The following is a 12,894-nucleotide window of genomic DNA, read 5'->3' on the forward strand; positions in this document are numbered from 1 at the left end:
GTTTCTGGCTTATTTTGTCTCAACAAATGTTCCACACGTTCATTCCATTATTGCATGCCTCACGACTTTGTTCCTTTTTGTGGCAGCACAACCTTCATTCATAAGTATACACCATCATTCACCAATCTACTTCTCCTTCAGTGCATCCTTCAGCCACCTTCATCGGGCATCATGAAGAGGACCCAAAGTCCATAGTTCATCAACGTTCTCAATTTTAAATACTTTCATTGTTCCCAAGAGAAAGAAAACCAATAGATTTCCTTGCCAAATAGGAAATCTAAACCTCCTCTTAACTCTTATCCCTCACACCATTATTTACCTCTGCTGTTGCTGTGGTAGTGCTGATGATTCCTTTTGAACATAGCTCATAGCATGCAATGGCAGTTTTCCCCCTGTACCCTGGACTTAAACAGTCTTTGTACAAGAATCATATGTTAGAAAGGATATTTTTAAAACACATTTGCAAGAAGTGGTCATACTAAAAATACTTGACAGAACAATAATTTAAACTGAGAGTTCTTACAATTAATAAGTCAGACTTGGTTTATACCTATGGATATGGCATTAATTGACTCAGCTCCCCTCCAGTAAACTTCCTGACTTATTAATCATGTTTTACTTTTCACTTGCAGGGCCTTTGAATTTTTGTGGGATTGTTTACCACAGATCTGCACGGAGCATGCTTTGTTTTTCATGCTATAAGTAATTCAGTATTTTTTGTTACTTAAAAAAATATGGGATGCTTTACAAATTTGCATGTCACTCTTGCACAGGGCCTGTGCCAATCTTCTCTGTTTTGTTCTAATTTTACTATATGCGACTCCAAAGCAAGCACAGTTTCTTTTTTCAGCTTTATCATTAGAAAGGAAAGTTTATTTTTAATGAGTAGCCAAATGATTTCTCACATGCAACTTTTAATATAGAAGAGAAGAGAAGCAAGTGTTCCATCAGTGGGAAAGAACTCAAGGCCCCAAATAACCCATAATATCAGGAGATATTTGCTTGTATTTGGAGCAAGAAATAGTTTATTTGACTGACATATCTAATTCTTAATTATTCATGAACCTCATTTCAAATTGGTAGATTATCCAATCTCATTTCTCCTTTCTATTGATCCCTGAGTTCAGTCATTTAATTTCTTCCTGGCAAAGAAAGTGAAATTGTTAATCTTACTACTTGGCCTGGTTTAAAAAATATATATGATTGAACATGGTTTGAAGTTATATGTAATAAAACATTAATTAAGAGGGATTCAAAATTATATGTAATAAACAAAGTTTTTATCAGGTCTTCACTGGTTCTAAGACAATGCTACAGGAAATGTAGCTCACAAACTTACAACTTGTGTTAAAAGAAAATGAAAGGAAGCATTTAGAAATATTATTAGCAATTTGTATTTCTCAGACATCAACATGCATGATCAATAGATTCTCTTTGAACAGGGTAGATTTACTAAAAAAAATGGGGATAAATGAACAAATATTCATTAGTCTTTCACCACAGATAATTTGAGAAGTACTGATATAAAATGTTGAGTTTTATAAGCACCATCAATTTTAAGACATCCCAATTTTAGAGATGTTAAAATGTGAAAACTATTATCTTAGAATTGTTAACATGGTACTTTTCATTGTTAATTTATTCCTTTCTCTCTCATTGGGATTTTTTTTTTTTTGGTGGGGGGAAAGTTGTGGTGATATTATAAGGTTTTTCAACAGTTGTGTGGTGTAGTGGAAAGTGAGTTGGCTTTGAATTTAGACAGACTGCTGTTAATTAGGTTTATGATCTTGGCTTAGACACACATTCCTTTAATGGTGAAGAAGGATAAAAACTACATGTTAGAGTTGTTCAAACTGAGTTATTTCAGTTTTACTTATGGAATGAGGTACTTTAAACATGTTTCTTTTCATTAATAATAAAAAAGTCAAATATGTGTTCACATATATAATTTATGATACCTTAATGGAATATAAATTAATGGTTTCAGAATTTACCTCATTATGTAGATATGACATATTAAATATTTATTCTAGAAAAATTATACCATAATCATATGAATAGTATAAGTCAAATTTAAATTTGACTTTTGACTCTTCTAACTCCCATTACAAGAAATCACTCATTGAATAAATATTGGAGAAAGTTAAATTTGAGTATTCCCTTAATTAATCTTTTTATTATTAATGTGTTGAACTGAATTATTTGATGTGAATATTCTACAAAAACAGTGTGTTATAACATAATATTTAAAGTATTTGGAATAATTGCATAGTCTTGAGTTTAATTCATTTTTCGTTTAACTTAAACGTTGCTTGAAAAAAGTTGCTTGAGTTGTGGTTTCAAATTTTTAATATAAATTATTAGCCATTGAAGATTCCTTTGGAATGTAGCATATTTTCTTTAAATCAAAGCTTTAATAAATAATACTAATTAAATAGCCTGAACTGTCATATACAAATTCATTCATGTTTAAGTAGCTTTTATTTTGAACTCTTTTACATCATCAGCAGAATTTCATGCTAACATCTGAGTTAGTTAAATGAACAAGACCTTTATTTTTATATTTTACTTGTCATGCTTAACATCAATTAATGTTTGTTATCTCAAATTGCAAATATTAGAATAATAGCAGTTTCACTTTGTTTCATTGCAGGTTAAGAAATTTGAACTTACATTTAGAAATGAATCAAACTGCTATATCAATGGAAAATAGACTTTCTTGTTTTACCTTCAGTTTTACTCAAGTTATATGAACTAGCATAAATTTTGGTAGCATATTAGGGTGCACAAAGCATTTTTACATATATATTAAATGAATTTTCCATTATAAAGATATGCATTTATTTTAGAAAAGTAAAATTATTATTTTTAAAATCAGCTGTTCAGTTGCTACCCACTGATAACATAATGATGCTTTTGCTTTGGGGATTTTAAATATGTATTTTTTAGTTAATACTTTAAAATAATATCATATCATTAATTTAATGAAAGACTTTTATTAAAATAATCTATCACATGAATGTATTAATATTCATAAAACTTTTCAGCTCTTATTGAATATATAGGTTGTCCCAATTGAAATAATACTCTGCTCATGTCTTTATGTCTGTTTCCTATGGTCTCTGTTGATCATCAAAACAAATCTCTGAGATAGATAAGGACTGGTTTATATATTTTTTTCATTTCAATCAAGGAATTGAGAGGTTAGTGTACCAACTGAGTGACACAAAATCAGGAAGTTTAGGTGTCAGCTGATAAACCCAGATGTTTGATATTTAATTAATTGCTCATTTACTTAAATTGTTCTCATCATTAAAAGGGTTTAAGACAGGGGTTGTGCCCATAAAATATGTATGACAAGTGTATCCCTGTTACTTCTGAATGCAGTGATGGATTGCATGGCTTTGCTTAGATGAAGTCTCAGTATTGATGGAGCTTGTGATCTATTAGGGGATGAGATTGAATCCAACGTAACCAAAGTTATTGAATGTACAGAATAGACTCCATGACAGAATACGGTCCACTGTAACCAATGAAAATGGAAGGGGATTCTATTTAATCCAACCAGATCAGCTGAAATCAAACTTGGTAATCAAGACGTGAATAGATGTCTGGGAAGGCTGAACTCATATCTAATTAACTTCAAAAATTGATGGGGAGACAGGTTATACCATCAGTATTTCAGAAATGTATTTAGCATTAAACTACAGATTTATAAGTTAGCACATATATCTTTTAGAAAAATTGAACATATTCCCTTTACGTAAGTTAGCATTGTTATCTTCCTCAAAACCCAGTAAGAGGTGAGACAATTTCTCTCTGTACCATTTCTCCATAATAGTATGGCTTTAATCCTATCTTCTGTTTTAGGGGCTGCTCTTTAATTGAATCCATGGGAGTTATTTGTGATTCACGTGAGTTGAATTGGCACACGTCACAGGCAGTGGACTAGCAGAGAGAGTTCTAAAGAGTGTACACAGACCTGAGCAAAACAATAATGGGCTCATTGGGACTCTCCACTTCCCAAAATGCTGAGGACAGCTGAGAAGAGAGCCACTGAGAGAAGAGAGATTTACAGTGTCCGGAAGTGGGAAGTGCTGATGTGCTGCCTCATATGATGCTGGGACCTACCCCGGCTGCCAAACACGTGAATGGCACCAGAGTAATTCACTTAAGCATCTCAGGGTACCCTCCTTGGCTTGGTGCATGTAACCTTGGCAGCGCTCTACCTTCGTACCTTATGAAATCAGAATTCTTACTTGATTTTTCATACTAGAAATTGTCTTAATGATAGTGTTGTTCTTCAAAGATATTTCAATACAGATTTTACCCTGACCGCTGGACTATTCACAGGGATGAGTTATTTGGAGTAACACATATTTTGAGTTCTCTCGTGAGGTGCTAATGTATTACATTTAAGTTTTTCTGAGTTTCAATTTCCTCTCTGAAAAGTGGGAATAATAAAACATATCTCTAAGGGTAGTTGTGAGAAAGTAAATGCAAGAATATGGTATGGGGGGAGCAAAATCATTATAGAAAATAGGTATGGGTATCAGGTATGCTGGTTTTGAATTTGACCTTTGCCACTTTTTAATTGTATGATCTTGGGCAAATACCTAAAGCCACTAAGCTCAAATGCTATATTATTAGCTGAAGTTTCTTTTGAGATCTTTAGATGGATGGGAAACTGGGGAGAGGTATTTTGGGGAATGCCTACTGTGTCAGATGAACATTTTGGAATTATTTGAAAGGAGCACATTGTTTGAGGATAATTTTATAGTCGTCATTCATTTTTGTAAAACACATGATTGAATTTGGTTGTTGATATTTTCTGATGAAGGTAATGTATCATGAATGGTTGACATTCACTGTTGTAATACTAATTTAAGCTCGTATAATAGATCAGTTGAAATCACTGAGCAAATTTACCAACCTGTACACATAATTAACATTTTAATTCCCTCAAATATCTTATCTCACTTTTCATACTCTTAGGAAAATATGTTAAATAGATTCTGGGAACCAGCAAGCTGAGGCTCTATCTGACCACTGGAAAAGGACACCAAGTGTCAATTAGTCACCATGTGAGTTTGAGCTAAGTTTTGAAAGGAGGTTGGACAAGTTGTATATGTTTTCATAATCTCATTCAGTAAACAGAGTCCTGAAGAAATGGTGGTTGAAACTTGGACTAAATAGGTGAGATTTTGAAGAGGGTTATTTTGGGTTAGAACTTTAAGTTACTCTGTTGCACTTTGGATATTTTCTAAGCCAACTAACTCAGCTGTAACTTTATCACCTGTGCTCCCTACACTCATGCTCTCTAACCATGCTTTCGGCATCTTGAAACAGTTGAAATGCCATCCAAATACTAAGGTTTACAGTTGTGTAGAAACTTGCTATATTCATGATAGATGTGGAACTATATTTAAATTCATGAGTTAACTAACTTGAAATGCAATGCAGTTTAAGATTTCATCCCAGATTCAATCAAGCACTCAGGTACAAATAACACACTTCTGTCCAAAAGAGCTCATGTAAACTTCCTATAGATTCGATTCTATATGATCTTATTCTCTTGAAAGTGATTGCTTTTATATGTTGATGAATGTTTTATGTCTTTAATGGTTTCTTCCTCTTCATTCCAATGGAACTTTAGGAGAACTTTGCTCAAGAGCTTCTGCTAAAGCTGACTCGATGTCTTGATATATAAGGAGCAGATAGAAGAGGAGATCTTGTTGGTGTTGGCTTGGGGGCAGCAACCATTTTGCAGATATGAGGTGTGAAGTATGAAAAACAAGAGGCTTTGTAGCTAAAGATGATGGAGGAGAAAGATAAAACAGAGCCCTGGAATCACCTCTTGTGCTTTCCTCCTAACTGAGATTTTGCACAACACACACACACACACACACACACAAATATACATACATATGCACACTGCATGTCACTGTTTTGGGTTTTTGTTTGTTTTAACAACTGGATACATTCATTTGATATATAGGCAAACATCCTGAATAAATTATTGGCAAAAATATCAGGAATTCACTGAAAGAGTGTTTTGTTATACTTCATTAAAGTTATTCTAAATGAGAAAGTTATTTTAAAAACAGAGATGGTCTCATGTTAGGAATGCTCTTAACATTACAGCATGTCATTGAGTTTGTTGACGCTAAAAAAAAAGAATATCTGTTCCTAATTTTAAAAAATCTGAGTCAATTTGGAATAAATTATAAATTTTAAGAATAAAATAGTGGTGACTTTTCCATTAGAAGTAGTTGAGACAAGTTGAGGATGCTCATTTTATTATAATTTATATACTGTTCTGGAAATGTAGTCAATGAAAACCATTCTAAAATAGAAATAAGATGATGTGGTTTACAAATGGAAATGATGCTGTTAATTGAAAACAGTATGATTATATGCCTATAAATCTCAAGAAAATAAAAGTGAATTGATAAGAATGCTCATTAAAGTGGCCCTACAAGAAATAGATATTCTACTGCGCTAATAGAATTAACAGAGTGTACATAAGCTCTATAGAATATGGTGAAGATGGCACTGACACTTCGAAAATTGAGGAAATTTATCAAGAGACAAAAACTGTAATGGGCTTCCATTTCTCTTTGGGGAGACAGACAGACATGGGCTTTCAGAGACAAAATAATTTCAGGCCCTATCAAAGTCTGTAGTGCTGTGCTGTTAGGTTACTTTATCATTTTTTACAAGGCCTAGATGAAAATCCTTAAGAACATTTATCATTTTTCAATTCTGATTTCCTCTCTACCTAACAACATTCTGATGAATTGTTTGGTTTTTCAGGTATTTTGATCCTGGAAAGATGTGTGTGTTTGCATGTGCATGTAAGTCCTATGAATAGAGTCCTTGAGTATTTTCCTCACTTAGTAAAGGCTTTTCCCATCAGTAAAACGGGGCCCTGGTTAATTAAAATAGAGCAACAAGAAGGATAGAAAATGCTTGACAAATGGTATCGTGAGAATTGGCTATAGGAAGAAAAGTCAGGAACCCCATGGGGACCTGTCTACTCTTTCTGTTCACCTCGCCCTAGAGCCTTTAGTGTCCCTGTTGGGCCAGGAGGCCCTGCCAGCGCATCCTTCTCTGTGGCCTGGGTGGGCTGTGGAGCCATCAGGGATGCCTAGGGCAGCTCAGGGGGTAGAATTGTGAATACGATCTGAAAGTCCATTAGCTGGTGATTGAAAAAAAATATGGTATATCCTTAAAATAGAATATTATTCAGCCATACAAAGGAATGGCAGAGAAATTTACAGGAAGATGGCAGTAGGGAGCTCCAGGACTCACCCCTTGAAAACAGCTATTGGACATGTAGGAACTGTCTAAAACAGTTGTTTTGGGGCTCCAGAGGCCAGGGGAGCACTGCACAGCATCCAGAGGAGAGCAGGAGGAAAAGACTGAGAAACTGAAAAAGAACTGTGAATAACTTGCGTCTGCAGTGGCTGTGGTACCCATCCCCCACTCTCAAGGTGGCTGGCTGCTGAAGACAGAGAGGATGTGGAAGTCCTCTATGCCAAAAGTAGGGGGAGGACAGGCAGGCTGATTACTGATTACAGCTTTTCATTGGCAAATTTGGACCACTGGGTCTCTGCTCTGAATTGCTGTTTCACCAGCCTGGACAGGGATTACCAGCGGCCATTTTTTCAACCCCATCACCAAAAGGGGTGAGGACAGTAGAGTTTTAAAGACACAGTAACTACTTAGGGCTGTGGGGAACAGTTTGCTCAGGAGTGCCATCTGCTGGGCAGATCAGGAAAGCACAGCTTCAGGGAGTGGTTAAAAGGGCTTTTGGTATTCTTTCCAGGGCTCTTTGAAGCTGCTCTCCACTCCTTCCATAGGTCCCTGGCTCTGTTTTAGCTGAGAAATACTTATTTGGGAAATTTTCCTCTCAGGTGATCATCCTCCCAAAATTTGCCCACCAGACAAAAGCAGTCAGAGGCAACAAAAGGAGAGTTAAAAAAAAAAAATTGTAGAAGCTAAACCGAAACAAACAGAACAGATCAAGATTCCCAGAGAAGGAACAGTGGAAAGGAAGCTTCCTCCTGGGGTGAAGCAAGGCAAAATAATGTAATCTTAAAGATGGTATTAATATCCAGGGCACGAATAAGAGGAAGAAGAGCTGGAAAAATCTGATCAGTTAAACACAGGCAGTTCTAAAGATCTAAAATAAATTGAATGATGTGTCAAAGAAGAGCCTTAACACAAAACCAACCAACAATAAAACCCTTGGCAAGAAAGACAAACTGATTTTCAGAGAAAACTCACTGAGATAATCAGATGCCCAGAAGTCACCAAAAATTACAAACCATATCAAGAAACAGAAAGATATGGCCCAGTCAAAGGAACAAAGTAAAAAGTTGGAGGAGACAGAATTTGAAACAGCTAATCAAAGATTTTCAAACATATCTCCTAAATCAATTCAAGGAGATGAAGGAAAATATGGCTAAAGAAATAAAGGGTATTATGTATCCTTTATGTTCAAAAATACTTTGAAAACATAAAAAGAAACATAACAGAAACTATCTGAATGATAGGCACAATAGAAGAAATTAGAAATACATAGAAGCATACAATAGCAAATTTGAGCAGATAGAAAAAAATATCAACTGAGTAGAAGACTGGCTAATTGAAATTCATAGACACAAGAGCAGATAAAGAAAAGAATAGAAAAAATTGATCACAGTCTCAGGGATTTGAAGGACACCACAGAGCATAGAAACAAATACATCATTGGTATCCCAGAAGGAGAAGGGAAAAGGGACAGAAAGTATATTTAAGGAAATAATGGTCCCTAATTTCCCAACTTTTATGAAAGATGTAAATATACATGTCCAAAAAAAGCAACATACTCCAAACATAATAAATCCTAATAGATCTACTCTGAGACACATGGTAATCAGCATGTCAAATGCAAAAGATAAAGAGAGAATTCTGAAAGTAGCAAGAGAAATGTGATTTGTCACATAAAAGGGATGGACCCTCAATAATACTAAATGCCAATCTCTCATTAGAAACCATGGAGGCAAGAAGGCAGTAGTATAATATATTTAAGGTACTGAAGGAGAAAAACTCCCAGCAAAATTCTGGCAAAACTGTCCTTCAAAATGAGGTGGAGTTTAAAATATTTACAGATAAACAGAAGCTGAGAGAGTGAGACAATAAGAGGCCTGCCCTACCAGAAATACTAAAGGGAGACCTGCAGACTGAAAGGAAGAGACAAGAGAGGCTTGGAGGGGGATTATCATAAGGGTAACTGAAAGAAATAAGATATGACATATAGAAGCCAAAGGATAAAATGATTGAAGTACTGCCTTTACAGTAATAACATTAAATGTTAATGGGTTGACTCCCCAGTCAGAAGACATACATTGGTAGAATGGGTGAAAAGTGTGATTCAACTATATGTTGTCTACAAAATACTCACCTTAGATCCAAAGACACAAATAGGTTGAAAGTGAAAGTTTGGAAAATAATATTCCATACAAAAAGCAACTGAAAAAGAGTTGGTGTAGTTAAACTAATATCAGACAAACTAGAAGTCAAATGCAAAGCCATTATAAGAGACAAGGAAGGACACTGTATGTTAATAAAAGGGGCAATCCAGCAACAAGAAATAACAATAAAAATATTTATGCAGCTAACAATGGTGCCTCAAAATATATGAGCAAATATTGGCAAAACTGAAGAGAGAAATAGGTATTTCTCCAATCAAAGTTGGAGACTTCAATAGGCTAGTCTCATGAATAGATAGAACATCTAAACAGAGATTAATAAGAAAAAAGAGAACTTGAATATTATGATGAATAAAGTGGACCTAACAGACATATATAAAGTATTATGCCCCAGAACAGCAAGATGTACATTCTTCTCAAATGTTCATGGATCATTCTCCAGGCTAGACCACATGTTGGGTCATAAAACCAGTCTCAATAAATTTAACCAATTGGAATTATACAACGCTCTTTATCTGACTATAATGGAAATGAGAAATAGGTGGAGAAGTGGAAAATTCACAAATATATGGAAATTAAACAGTACACTCCTTTATATAGATATACATTTTTTATTTTTATTTTTTTTTGCAAGGGCAGGTACCGGGAATTGAACCTGGGTCTCTGGTATGGCGGGCCAGAACTCTGCCACTGAGCCACCATTTCACTGCCCAATATTGAATTTATTTTGATGTGCTTTTTAGTCAACTGTATATCCTCTTTGAAGAAATATCTATTCAAGTCTTTTGTCCACTTTTAAATTGGGTTGCTCATCTTTTTATTGTTAAGTTGTAGGATCTATTTATGCACTGTGGGTATTAAATCCTTATCAGATATGTTCTTCCAAATATTTTCTCCCATTGAGTAGATTGTCTTTTCACCTTCACGATAAAGTCCTTTGATGTAGAGAAGTTTTTAATTTTGAGGAGGTCCCACTTACCTATTTTTTCTTTTGTTGCTTGTGCTTTGGGTGTAAAGTCTAAGAAACCATTGCCTATCACAAGTCCTGAAGATGCTGCCCTACATTTTCTTCTAGGAACCTTGGTTCTTATATTGAAGTCTTTGATCCAGTTTGAATTAACTTTTGTAGAGTGTGTGAGATAGAGGTCCTCCTTCCTTGTTTAGCATATGGAGATCCAGTTCTCCCAGCACTGTAAGTTGAAGAGAATATTCTTTCCCAATTGAGTGGACATGGCAGGCTTGTCAAAAATCATGCTATTGATGTGAGTTCTATTTCTGAATTCTTTTTTAGACTCCATTTTTCTAATGCCTATTCCGGTTTCAGTACCATGCTGTTTTGATTACTGTGGCTTTATAATAAGTTTTAAGATCAAGGAGTGTGAGCCCTCCAACTTAATTTATCTTTTTAAATATATTTTTGGCTCTTTGGGACCTCTTATCCTTTCAAATAAACCGGTTAATTTGCCTTTCCATTTCTGCAAAGTAGGCTGTTAGAATTTTGATTGGTCTACAGATCTGTAGACCATTTTAGGTAGAATTGATGTCTTATCAATATTTAGTCTCCCGATTCATGAGCATGGAATGTCCTTTCATTTATTTAGATCTTTTTAAAATTTCTTTTAGTACGTAGCTATGTAGTTTTCCATGCATATGTTATTTAAATGCTTGGTTAGATTTATTTCTAGATATTTGATTCTTTTAGTTGCTATTGTAAGTGGAAAAGAGAGAAGATACAAATAAAAAAAAATCAGAAATGAGAAAAGGGTCATTACCATGGACCCTGAAGAAACAGAAAATATCATGAGAGGATATTAGGAATAAATGTATGCCTACAAACTAGACACTACAACTTAGATGGAATGGACAATTTCCTAGAAACACATGATCATCCTTACACAGACTCTAGAAGAAAAGGAGGATCTCAACGACCAGCTCCATAAAAGACGGAATCAGTTACCAGAAAAACTCCCAACAAAGAAAAGACCAGGAACAGATGGCTTCACAGGTAAATTCTAATAAACACTTCAAGAAGACTGAATACCAATCCTGCTCAAACTCTTCAAAAAAATTAAAGAGGAGGGAGCATTACCTAACTAATTCTATGAGACCAACATCACACTATTACCAAAGTCAGATAAAGATACTACAAGAAATGAAAATTACATACCAATTTCTCTAATGAATATAGATACAAAAAATCCCCAACAGAATGCTTGCAAATCAAATCAAAGGCCCATCAAAAGAATCATACACCATGGTCAAAGGCTTTATTCCAAATATGCACACTAAGAAAATCAATCAGTGTAATACACCCCATTAAAATATTGGGAGGGGGGGACCACTTGACCAATTTGATTGATACAGAAAATGCATTTGACAAAATTCAGTATGCTTACTTGATAAAAACACTTCAAAAAATAGAAATAGAAGGAAATTTCCTCAACGTGATAGAGGGAATTTATGAAAAACTCACAACTAACATCATACTGAATGGTGAAAGAATGAAAGCTTTCCCTATAAGATTGGGAACAAGACAAGGGCACCCACTGGTATTACCACTGCTATTCAACATTGCACTACAGAGCAATTAGGCAAGAAAAAGAAATAAAAGGCATCCAAATTGGAAAGAAAGAAGTAAAAGTTTTACTATTTGCAGATATCATGAACCTATATAGAGAAAAATCTAAAACAAAGCTAACAGAGCTAATAAACAAGTTCAGCAAAGTAGAAGGGTACAAGATCAACATGCAAAAATTAGTTGTGTTTCTATATGTTAGTAGTGAGAAATCTGAGGAAGAAATCAAGAAAACAACATGCTCTTAAACAATCAGTGGGTCAAAGAAGAAATTGCATGAGAATTCAGTAAATATCTTGAGAGAAATGAAATTAAGAACACAATATATCAAAATTTATGGGATGCATGGAGGCTCATACACAGAGGGAAGTTTATAGCTCTAAATGCCTACATTAACAAAGAAGAAAGAGTTAAAATCAAAGACTAATTGCACACCTGAATCCCCAAGCAGGGAGAAGCAAAGGAGCAACAAAGATCAAAGCAAAAATAAATGAAGTTGAGAATAAAAAACAGGAGAGAGAATTAAAAAAAAAAAAAGTCGATTTTGTGAAAAAAATCAATAAAATTGTCAAACCCTTGGCTAGATTGGCAAAGAAAAAGAGAGAAGATGCAAATTAATAAAATCAGAACTGGGGTGGGGGGGGACATTACTATTGAATGTCCTACAAAAATAAAAAGGCTCATAAGAGAATAACACGAACAACCAATTAGACAGCTAAGAAGAAATGGACAAATTCTTAGAAACGTAGAAACAACCTATACTGTCTCTGCAAGAAATAGAAGATTTCAACAGACGAGTCACAGATGAAATGATTGAATCAGTCATCTGAAGCCTCCCAA

At 34.7% G+C, this 12,894-nt stretch overlaps 1 non-coding gene across 1 annotated transcript; it reads right to left on the reverse strand.

The window, feature by feature from the left end:
* Nucleotides 1–728: 728 nt before the first annotated feature.
* LOC143685386 (U6 spliceosomal RNA) lies at nt 729–835 on the reverse strand. Its single transcript, XR_013176626.1, has one exon. It is a non-coding gene; the product is annotated as a U6 spliceosomal RNA (small nuclear RNA).
* Between the last annotated feature and the right edge of the window lie 12,059 nt (nt 836–12,894).

The sequence above is a fragment of the Tamandua tetradactyla genome, chromosome 5, assembly GCF_023851605.1.
Source record: "Tamandua tetradactyla isolate mTamTet1 chromosome 5, mTamTet1.pri, whole genome shotgun sequence".
NCBI classification, from domain to species: Eukaryota; Metazoa; Chordata; class Mammalia; order Pilosa; family Myrmecophagidae; genus Tamandua; species Tamandua tetradactyla.